The sequence below is a fragment of the Thalia democratica genome, chromosome 9, assembly GCF_965202585.1.
Source record: "Thalia democratica chromosome 9, ktThaDemo2.hap1.1, whole genome shotgun sequence".
In the NCBI taxonomy this organism is placed as follows: domain Eukaryota; kingdom Metazoa; phylum Chordata; class Thaliacea; order Salpida; family Salpidae; genus Thalia; species Thalia democratica.
The window spans coordinates 1-10,000 of NC_139173.1; the positions used below are offsets into that span (position 1 = coordinate 1).

Below are 10,000 nucleotides of genomic sequence, written 5' to 3' on the forward strand. Positions count from 1 at the left end.
TACAGGGCTCGGTCCCTTCGAAGAAGAGACGTCGCTTGAAATCAAATTTCGATTCGTTAATGATCCTTCCGCAGGTTCACCTACGGAAACCTTGTTACGACTTTTACTTCCTCTAAATGATCAAGTTCGATCGTCTTTTCGAACACCGGCGAGTGCGTTGCCGCACGTACCAGGCTCAATCGGAGGACCTCACTAAACCATTCAATCGGTAGTAGCGACGGGCGGTGTGTACAAAGGGCAGGGACGTAATCAACGCAAGCTAATGACTCGCGCTTACTGGGAATTCCTCGTTCAAGGGAAACAATTGCAAGTCCCTATCCCTAGCACGACCGGGGTTCAACGGATTACCCGGACCTTTCGGCCTAGGGAACACACGATGATCCGGTCAGTGTAGCGCGCGTGCGGCCCCGAACATCTAAGGGCATCACAGACCTGTTATTGCTCAATCTCGTGTGGCTAAACGCCACTAGTCCCTCTAAGAAGTTGTCTCCGACCCAATGGGTCGAGCAGCTATTTAGCAAGTAAGAGTCTCGTTCGTTATCGGAATTAACCAGACAAATCGCTCCACCAACTAAGAACGGCCATGCACCACCACCCACAGAATCAAGAAAGAGCTCTCAATCTGTCAATCCTCGCTGTGTCCGGGCCGGGTGAGATTTCCCGTGTTGAGTCAAATTAAGCCGCAGGCTCCACTCCTGGTGGTGCCCTTCCGTCAATTCCTTTAAGTTTCAGCTTTGCAACCATACTTCCCCCGGAACCCAAAGACTTTGGTTTCCCGGAAGCTGCCGGACAGTTCTTAAGTTCGACACTGCCCGATCGCTAGTCGGCATCGTTTAAGGTCAGAACTAGGACGGTATCTGATCGTCTTCGAACCTCTGACTTTCGCTCTTGATTAAAGAAAACATTCTTGGCAAATGCTTTCGCAGTCGTTCGTCTTGCGCCGATCCAAGAATTTCACCTCTAACGGCACAGTACGGATGCCCCCGTCCGTTCCTATTAATCATTACCTCGTGCTCCGAAAACCAACAAAATAGAACCGAGGTCCTATTCCATTATTCCATGCAACATTATACAAGCGTAAAGCCTGCTTTGAACACTCTAATTTTTTTCAAGGTAAACTTGCCGGACCACCGCAACACTCAGTTAAGAGCACCGCGAAGGCACCGACCAACAAGAACAACGAGGCCAGTGCTAGCCTTTCGACCGACCAACCTCGCCGTCCCTATATCCAACTACGAGCTTTTCAACCGCAACAACTTAAATATACACTTTTGGAGCTGGAATTACCGCGGCTGCTGGCACCAGACTTGCCCTCCAATGGATACTCGTTAAAAAGTTTAAAGTGTACTCATTCCAATTGCAGGACCTCGTACGAGGTCTGCATTGTTATTTTTCGTCACTACCTCCCCGAGCCGGGAATGGGTAATTTGCGCGCCTGCTGCCTTCCTTGGATGTGGTAGCCGTTTCTCAGGCTCCCTCTCCGGAATCGAACCCTGATTCTCCGTCACCCGTTACAACCTCGGTAGGCCGATACCGTACCGACGATAGTTGATAGGGCAGTTGCTTTAATGAGATGTCGCCAGCACTAGGCCGTGCGATCCGCAAGCTTATCCAGAGTCACCATTGTAACGACCCGAAAGCCGGTTAGTTTTGGTCTGATAAATGCGCGCCTCACGTCAGTTCGGCGCTTTACGCATGTATTAGCTCTAGAATTGCCACAGTTATCCATGTAAAAGCGTACAATCAAATGAACCATAACTGATTTAATGAGCCATTCGCAGTTTCACTGTACGTGAGCTCGTACTTACACTTGCATGGCTTAATCTTTGAGACAAGCATATGACTACTGGCAGGATCAACCAGATAACTATCCGAGGGCGTTTAAACCCGTTGCTCGACTGAGCGTTTTTACTGTATAAATACAGACCTTTTCTATCACTCGGCTTAAAAGCCTTGCGAACGTTACTGAAAGTCGGCGCCGGCCTTTTGCTGTTTAAAGCGCCAGCCCGCGTCGACTGCAGCATGCAGCTATACAACTGACTGTTCTTTCTCCCGACCAACCGTTTGCCTTCTGCCGGTTAACTCGTCAGCAGCAACACGCCATCTGTCTGCTGCAGTTACCCGCCTCGAGCCGTGCCTGCCTGCGTCGGCTACTCGTCTCGACGACTTCGCAAAGCTATAAGCCTACCGCCGCTGGACGCTTGTAGTTTTTCATACGCTGCTCCAATGCGTTTACATAGCACGTTCGCCGCCGCTGCAATAGCCGCGCCTCGGGTGCTAAACAGTAATGCTTTAAGCCCGCTTTCTCGCCAAGTCGACCGAACGCACAAACACGTCTCTCTCACTAGTGTAAAGTAATGCATACGTGTATGATGCTCAAATGTTGCTGTTGAACTTTTTTTGCCGATTTTTTTCAATTTGTTTGTTTCTTTTCAATTATTTTAATGTTTTAAGCTTATTTATGCTACGTTTAAATGTTTTAATACTTTTTTTATACTTTATTTAATATGTTTAAAAGAAATAAATAAAAAATAATATATATAAACTACTTTTTTTAATGTTTTAAATATGTTTGTTTATTATAAATAAACTTTATTTGTATTATTTTTTATTTAAACTTACTTTTTAAATCTTTATACTTGTTTTATCGTTTTAAGCACATTGCGATAAATATAATAAACAAAAAATTGAATGAAAATAATAATAATAATAAAAAAAAAAAAAAAAACATATGCTTATTTTATATGTTTCATTTTATTTTTATTTAAACTTACCTTTCAAACCTTAATACTCGTTTTATTTTTTTAAGCAGATCGCGATAAATATAATAAACAAACAATTAAATAAAAATAAATAAAAATAAAATAAAAAAATCAAACAAAAGCTTATTTTATATGTTTCATTTTATCTTTATTTAAACTTCCTTTTAAACCTTTATAATTGTTTTATTTTTTAAGCACATCGCGATAGATATAATAAACAAACAATGAAATAAAAATAATAATAATAATAATAATAATAAATCATAAGCTTATTTTGTATGTTTCATTTTATTTTATTTAAAACTTACAACTTAAACCTTTGTATTTGTTCTATTCTTTTAAGCACATCGCGATAAATATAATAAGCAAACAATTAAATAAAAATAAAATAAAAAATCAAACATAAGCTTATTTTATATGTTTCATTTTATCTTTATTTAAAATTACTTTTTAAACCTTTATAGTTGTTTTATTTTTTAAGCACATCGCGATAGATATAATAAACAAACAATGAAATAAAAATAATAATAATGAAAAAAAAATCATAAACTTATTTTATATGTTTCATTTTATTTTTATTTAAACTTACTTTTTAAATCTATATAGTTGTTTTATTTTTTAAGCACATGGCGATAAATATAATAAGCAAACAATTAAATAAAGATAATAACAAATAAATAAAACAATACGGCTAAACTATAAAAAGAAAACTAAATAACTGATAAATACTTGTAAAACATTATTTGAAAAATTTATTTTGAAACACAACACGATTGATTTATAAATAATAATATAATTTTAATTTGTGTAGTTCATTTAAAGTAGTCTCCCTTTTTGCTTCTGGTTTTATTAGAGTTATATATAACAATAAATTGTGTAGTTTATTTAAAGTAGTCTCCCTTTTTGCTTCTAGTTTAATTAAAGTTATATAACACATACTATAGTAAGTTAAATAAACTATAGTAACTTTATAAAACTACTTTACAAAATACATTTGTATAATTTAATAACTTTAAAATAACTATCAAGAATAAAATAGAATAGAATAGCTTTAAGTTTAGTATACAATTGGTATGTAAATTGTGTAGTTTATTGAAAGTAGTCTCCTTATTTGCTTCTGGTTTTACTTGAGTTACATAACGTTAAATAAACATACTTAATAAACGTAACCATCAATACTGTCATTTTAATAAAACTAAGTACAAATAACAATACAAATACAAGAACTTTAAAAAGCCTTCGCTTGTATCTGTTGGTAACAGTAAATAACCTATTATGACTCACAATACAAGAGTGCGAAATTTATTTTTCATTTGATTTTTCAGGTATTTATTTATTTGTGGAAATAAACTTTTTTATTACATTAGAAACTAATTGAATTTTTCCTCTAACTATACCTATTATTATATTTAGTATGCTTAAAAGTAATAAAATGAAACGTCGCGATTATATAATAAACAAACAATCAAACAAACAAAGAAATAAAAAAAAATATTTTTTTAAACTTATATTTCAACTATATGTCTTATTTTATTTTCATTTAAACTTACTTTAAACCTCTGTATTTGTTATATATATTTCAACACAATACGATTAAACTATAAGACAAACAACAAAATAAAATAATCACATTAATAAATACACTAAGCAAATAGCTAGAATAAATATAAATAGTTCAATATATACAATATATTTCTTCTATTTTTAAGTTACTTGTTAAACATATTTATTTAAAAATGTTTCTTTAGAATATAAAACTAACAGTTGTACAAATAAAGAAATTAAAAAGCCAAAACACATAACACTAACTTTTCATAAATTAGATATGCAAATATGAACAAAATAATAACTAAATTGTAAAGCTTTTGTAAACTGTGAACTTATAAACTTATAATAATAATTGCATATTCACTATTCACAATAGCTTTTTATTTAGTACACAACTGGTCTGTAAATTGTGTAGTTTATTGAAAGTATAATCCCGTTTTGCTTCTGGTTTAAATTAAGTTATACAACACATACTAAAGTAAATTAAATAAAGTAATTCACTACTATCTATTAAATAAAACCAATTTACAAAATACATTAATTTAAATTAAAGTGAATTTTGAACTTATAATAATAATTGCATATTCACTATTCAGAATTTCTTTAAATTTAGTACACAACTGGTCTGTAAATTGTGTTGGTTCTATTCAAGTACTCTCCTTGTTTGTTTTGTTTTAGTTGTATTTATTTTTAGATACTAGCACATTCAATACACATAATAAAGTAAACCAAATAAACTCTATTAATTTAAACTAAGTACAAATACATTAAGTTAATACAAAACTTTAAAAAGCTTTTGCTAGTATCTGTTGGTAACAGTAAATAACTTATTATGACTCACAATACAAAAGTGCAAAATTTATTTTCGTTTGATTTTTCAAGTAGCCACGCTTTTATTTGTTTGTGGACAAAAAGACTTTAAAGTTTTAGTATAAAAGACTAATTGTATTAATTTTAACTCAGAAAATTGTACTCTACAAGATGGTGCCATTATTTTTTCGATATCTCAAACTGGTCAAACCACTTTTTTAGCGCTCTAATTGGTTTAAACAGCAAATAACGTTATCTGATTGGCTTGAGTTTTTATTTGCTAATAACTAGAATTTACTTTTCTTTTAAGCGTTAAAGAAATGTAAATAAACGAGTAATAAGTATAAATAGGTCAGAAAGAAAAATAGTACAAAAAAGATGAATTCAAAAAGCAAAAGCCTACGGCACGTGGTATTCCCAAGCGGTCACCCATCTAAGTACTAACCACGCCCGACACTGCTTAACTTCCCAGATCGGACGAGATGGGGTGTGCTCAGTGTGGTATGGTCGTAGGCGTTTGAAAGCGTTTACAAGCCTTTATAAACCCTTCGGTTTGTTTAAAAAACCTATTTGCACTTGATTTACAATCGATTTGATATTTTAAAATTATTCCTTATAAAATTTTAACCTGAATTAACTTTTTTTTTGTTTTTTTAATCAACAGTTACTCCCAAACTGTACTAAAACTGTATTGTAACTGTACAAAAGTGTTTGTTTAAATTATTGTTATCTATAAATTACCTAAGACCAGGACAAGTAGAAGTAAAGTTTATTGAATTATTAAATAAATAAAATAAAATCGTAAAATAAAATAATACAATATGTTTACAATTTGTCATTGATCTATCCATTTATGTTATTGCATTACAAATACAAACATTTCATACATTCAAGAGTATTATTCATCAATCTTTTCAATATAATAAGTTTTAAATTTATATTTATTTTTAAATAATTCCTGACATTTTAGATTACCTGAGATTTTTTTTTAATTAAATTAATTTTAGTAATTAAATACTTGACGTTCTATTTTGTTTAATTTGATAACTCAACCATGCTTATTTTTTTTTTACTAATTTAAAGAACTATTAAACTAAAAGACATTACATACAGCTTCTAAAAGTTTTAAACACCTTAAAAAATATTATTATTTTAAAGATATATTAAAGAACTAAACAGATATTACTCCTAAAAAATCTTGTTAATAATATATAAAAAGTACTCAAAGTCAGACTCGGAAATATATATACTGTTGTATATCTTACTTGAAGTTCACTGTAATTGACACTGAAAAATTGACACTTGAAGTTCACTGAAAAATCAACCTATTTATATAGCAAAATATTTCTTTATCTTTGTCGTGGCGCGGTGGGTCAGTGGTCTTATCAGCTGACTCATAAGCAGAAGGTTGAGAGATCGAATCCCGCTAGTCGTCACGAAACACCACTATCGTTCAATGTTCGGGCTTCAAATTCTTTGAGATTATACTGTACTATTTATCTATCTAACTAATCTATCTAACAAATGTTGTTCAATCTAGGTTGTGGGTACTTGGGTCGAGTAATGCCTTTGACTTACAATCTGTTGTGGATTGACAATATTCCTCTATCTATCAATAAACAAATCTATCTAATAAATGTTGTTCAATCTAGGTTGTGGGTACTTGGGTCGAGTAATGCCTTTGACCTACAATCTGTTGTTGATTGTCAACATTCCTCTATCTATCAATAATGATTATATTCAATATTAAATGTTGATTAATTCAGTTGTAAGAAAACCAGTGCGCTGGTTAGGTTGGGTAAGGCCTTCGACTTACAATCTTGGGGATTATCAACGTTCATCACAAGTACAGTAACGATCTCATTGAATTTCCAGTTGGAACATTGGATTGTAGTGGTGGCCTACTTTGTAGGTTTTTTGCCTAGTTTGTTTTTTGCCTAGTAGTGTTTGCCTAGTTTGACAAACTATTGTATATATATTGTACAACTTTATTTGTATTATTTTTTATTTAAATTACTACTTATTATTAAAGAATTAAATTTTCTTAGAAAAAAAAAACTATGTATTTGAACTAATGCTTATTTTATATGTTTTGTTTTATTTTTATTCAAACTTACTTTAAACCTCTGTATTTTTTATACAATACGATTAAACTATATAACAGAAAAATAATTAAATAATCAAACTATTGAATAAGCAGTTAATTAGTGTGTTTTTTTATGCTTCTTTCATTTTTAACTTACTTGTTAACCATATTTCTTTTATTAAAGTATAAAACTAACAGTTACTAAATTTATATTTATTATATTTAAAAAAAAACTTCTATACTAACTCTAATTTCAAAGCATATTAAAACATACAAATTTTACCAACTAAATATTTATTTTTATTTTTATTATTATAATTTTCAAACATAAGCTTGTATACCTTATATACCTATATACCTCATATAGTAGGCTTGACATAACATAACATTATTTAATTCTTTTTGTTTGAAATAAACTCATTTAGTTATTAGTAAATTACAACATAAATGTTTATAACAATAAAACTAAGATTTAGCTTTTGAGTTAGTAAACTTTGATAGTTTTCTTTTAATAGTTTAATAGTCCTTATTTAAGTTCAAACAAAATTGCTATATATTTAATACACATACAAAAGTAAACTAAGTAAACGTAATTCAATAGTTTCTATTAAGTAAAAGTAATTACAAATACATTAAGTTAATACAAAACTTTAAAAAGCTTTTGCTAGTATCTGTTGGTAACAGTAAATAACTTATTATGACTCACAATACAAAAGTGCAAAATTTATTTTCGTTTGATTTTTCAAGTAGCCACGCTTTTATTTGTTTTTGGACAAAAAAACTTTAAAGTTTTAGTATAAAAGACTAATTGTATTAATTTCAACTCAGAAAATTGTACTCTACAAGATGGTGCCATTATTTTTTCGATATCTCAAACTGGTCAAACCACTTTTTTAGCGCTCTAATTGGTTTAAACAGCAAATAACGTTATCTGATTGGCTTGAGTTTTTATTTGCTAATAACTAGAATTTACTTTTCTTTTAAGCGTTAAAGAAATGTAAATAAACGAGTAATAAGTATAAATAGGTCAGAAAGAAAAATAGTACAAAAAAGATGAATTCAAAAAGCAAAAGCCTACGGCACGTGGTATTCCCAAGCGGTCACCCATCTAAGTACTAACCACGCCCGACACTGCTTAACTTCCCAGATCGGACGAGATGGGGTGTGCTCAGTGTGGTATGGTCGTAGGCGTTTGAGAGCGTTTACAAGCCTTTATAAACCCTTCGGTTTGTTTAAAAAACCTATTTGCACTTGATTTACAATCAATTTGATATTTTAAAATTAATCCTTATAAAGTTTTAACTTGATGTAAGTATTTTTTTTATTAAAACCTATTTTTTTGGTGTTTTAATTACAATTACTCCCTGTAACTTTATTTAAGACTTTGTTTAAAAGATTGTTAACTATATTCTATATTAAATACTATGATAATTAGAAGTAAAGTTTATTAAGTGATTAAACTAAATAAAAAATATTGTTAAAATAAACATGTTGTGTTTAGTTTGTTTTACTATTTCTCATTGTTCTATTTATAGATGGTATTGTTTTACTTCAAGAATATTTATAGTTAGTTTCTAAAGAATATCTCATACTACATCAGATTTTACGATTAACTTAATTTTAGGTAATAAAATATTTGACGTTTAATTCAATAACTCAACTATGTTTATGTTATAAAATAATAGTATATAATACACATACATTATAATATAATAATATGTATAACTAGTTGTTTTACTTTAAAATGAATAATTAAGCGGAAGAATTAAAAGAACTCACATTTTTGAAGAGAGCGTGGAAAACCAGAATAGTCTTTTAAAACATTTATTAAATTATCGATAAATATAGAATACAATAGAATTAAACATATAAACGTAACTGTGGTTGCTTAGAAACTAAACAAGAAATTTTTTAATAAAAATATAAAATAGTTATTATATAGAATTAAAATAAAATAAAAGTAATATAAATTATATTTTTAAACTAAATAACAATTCACGAGCAATATTAGCGCAATGTCAGAGTATGAGTTTATAATAAAGGAATTACTTCCTTGGTGTTGATACTTACCTTATTCAAATAGAATACATTTTCAGCAATCAGGCTTGTATTTATCTTAGCGCGCGTAACACAACGTTTGTGGGTTTTGGCACACTTTTGTCGATAGTGGGCGCCCCGCCTCTTAAGTACAGAAATTTCGGGAATTTTCGATTTTCGGAATTCTGACTCGACAGATCGTTTTTGTTTGGTCCAGAGACCCCGTAAAAAATTTTTCAGCCCATTTGAAGCATGATGAAAAAATGTTATTTCGACCCCCTTTTTTTAGGGGTTACGGGGACATCGACCCATTTTTTGGGAATAAAAAACTCCTAGAAAAGGACCACTTTTCTTCTTTTTTCGAATTTCGACTTTTTATTTTTTTGGAAAATTTTTCTATTTTCTTTGTTTGTTCTATTATAAGGTCGAAAATATTTTTTTTGAGCTTCGCAACGCATAAGGACTAACGTAAGGTAAGTTTTAAAAGATTTTTTTTTCGATAATTTTTTCTATATTTTTTGTTTGGTCCATTACAAAGTCGAAAATATTTTTTTACGGCTTCTAAACGCGTGTAGATTAACCGTAGGTAGGTTATTTCGAAATTTAAATTTTTCAATATTATTAATATTTCGGTAGATTGTTCGATTATGAGGTTTTTATGGCTCTTTCAGCACCCAATAAGTACATTAAAAAATAAAACACAAAATAAAAACATCAACTAAAATGAAAATAACATATTCTGTGAAAAAACCTACGA

General features: G+C 30.4%; 3 non-coding genes across 3 annotated transcripts; all 3 read right to left on the minus strand.

The window, feature by feature from the left end:
* Positions 1 to 57: 57 nt before the first annotated feature.
* On the minus strand, positions 58 to 1,866 carry LOC145845266 (small subunit ribosomal RNA). The gene has a single exon (XR_014370312.1). It is a non-coding gene; the product is annotated as a small subunit ribosomal RNA (ribosomal RNA).
* A 3,650-nt stretch (positions 1,867 to 5,516) lies between these two features.
* LOC145845265 (5S ribosomal RNA) lies at positions 5,517 to 5,635 on the minus strand. The gene has a single exon (XR_014370311.1). It is a non-coding gene; the product is annotated as a 5S ribosomal RNA (ribosomal RNA).
* Positions 5,636 to 8,277: 2,642 nt separating this feature from the next.
* LOC145845279 (5S ribosomal RNA) lies at positions 8,278 to 8,396 on the minus strand. Its single transcript, XR_014370324.1, has one exon. It is a non-coding gene; the product is annotated as a 5S ribosomal RNA (ribosomal RNA).
* Positions 8,397 to 10,000: the final 1,604 nt, after the last annotated feature.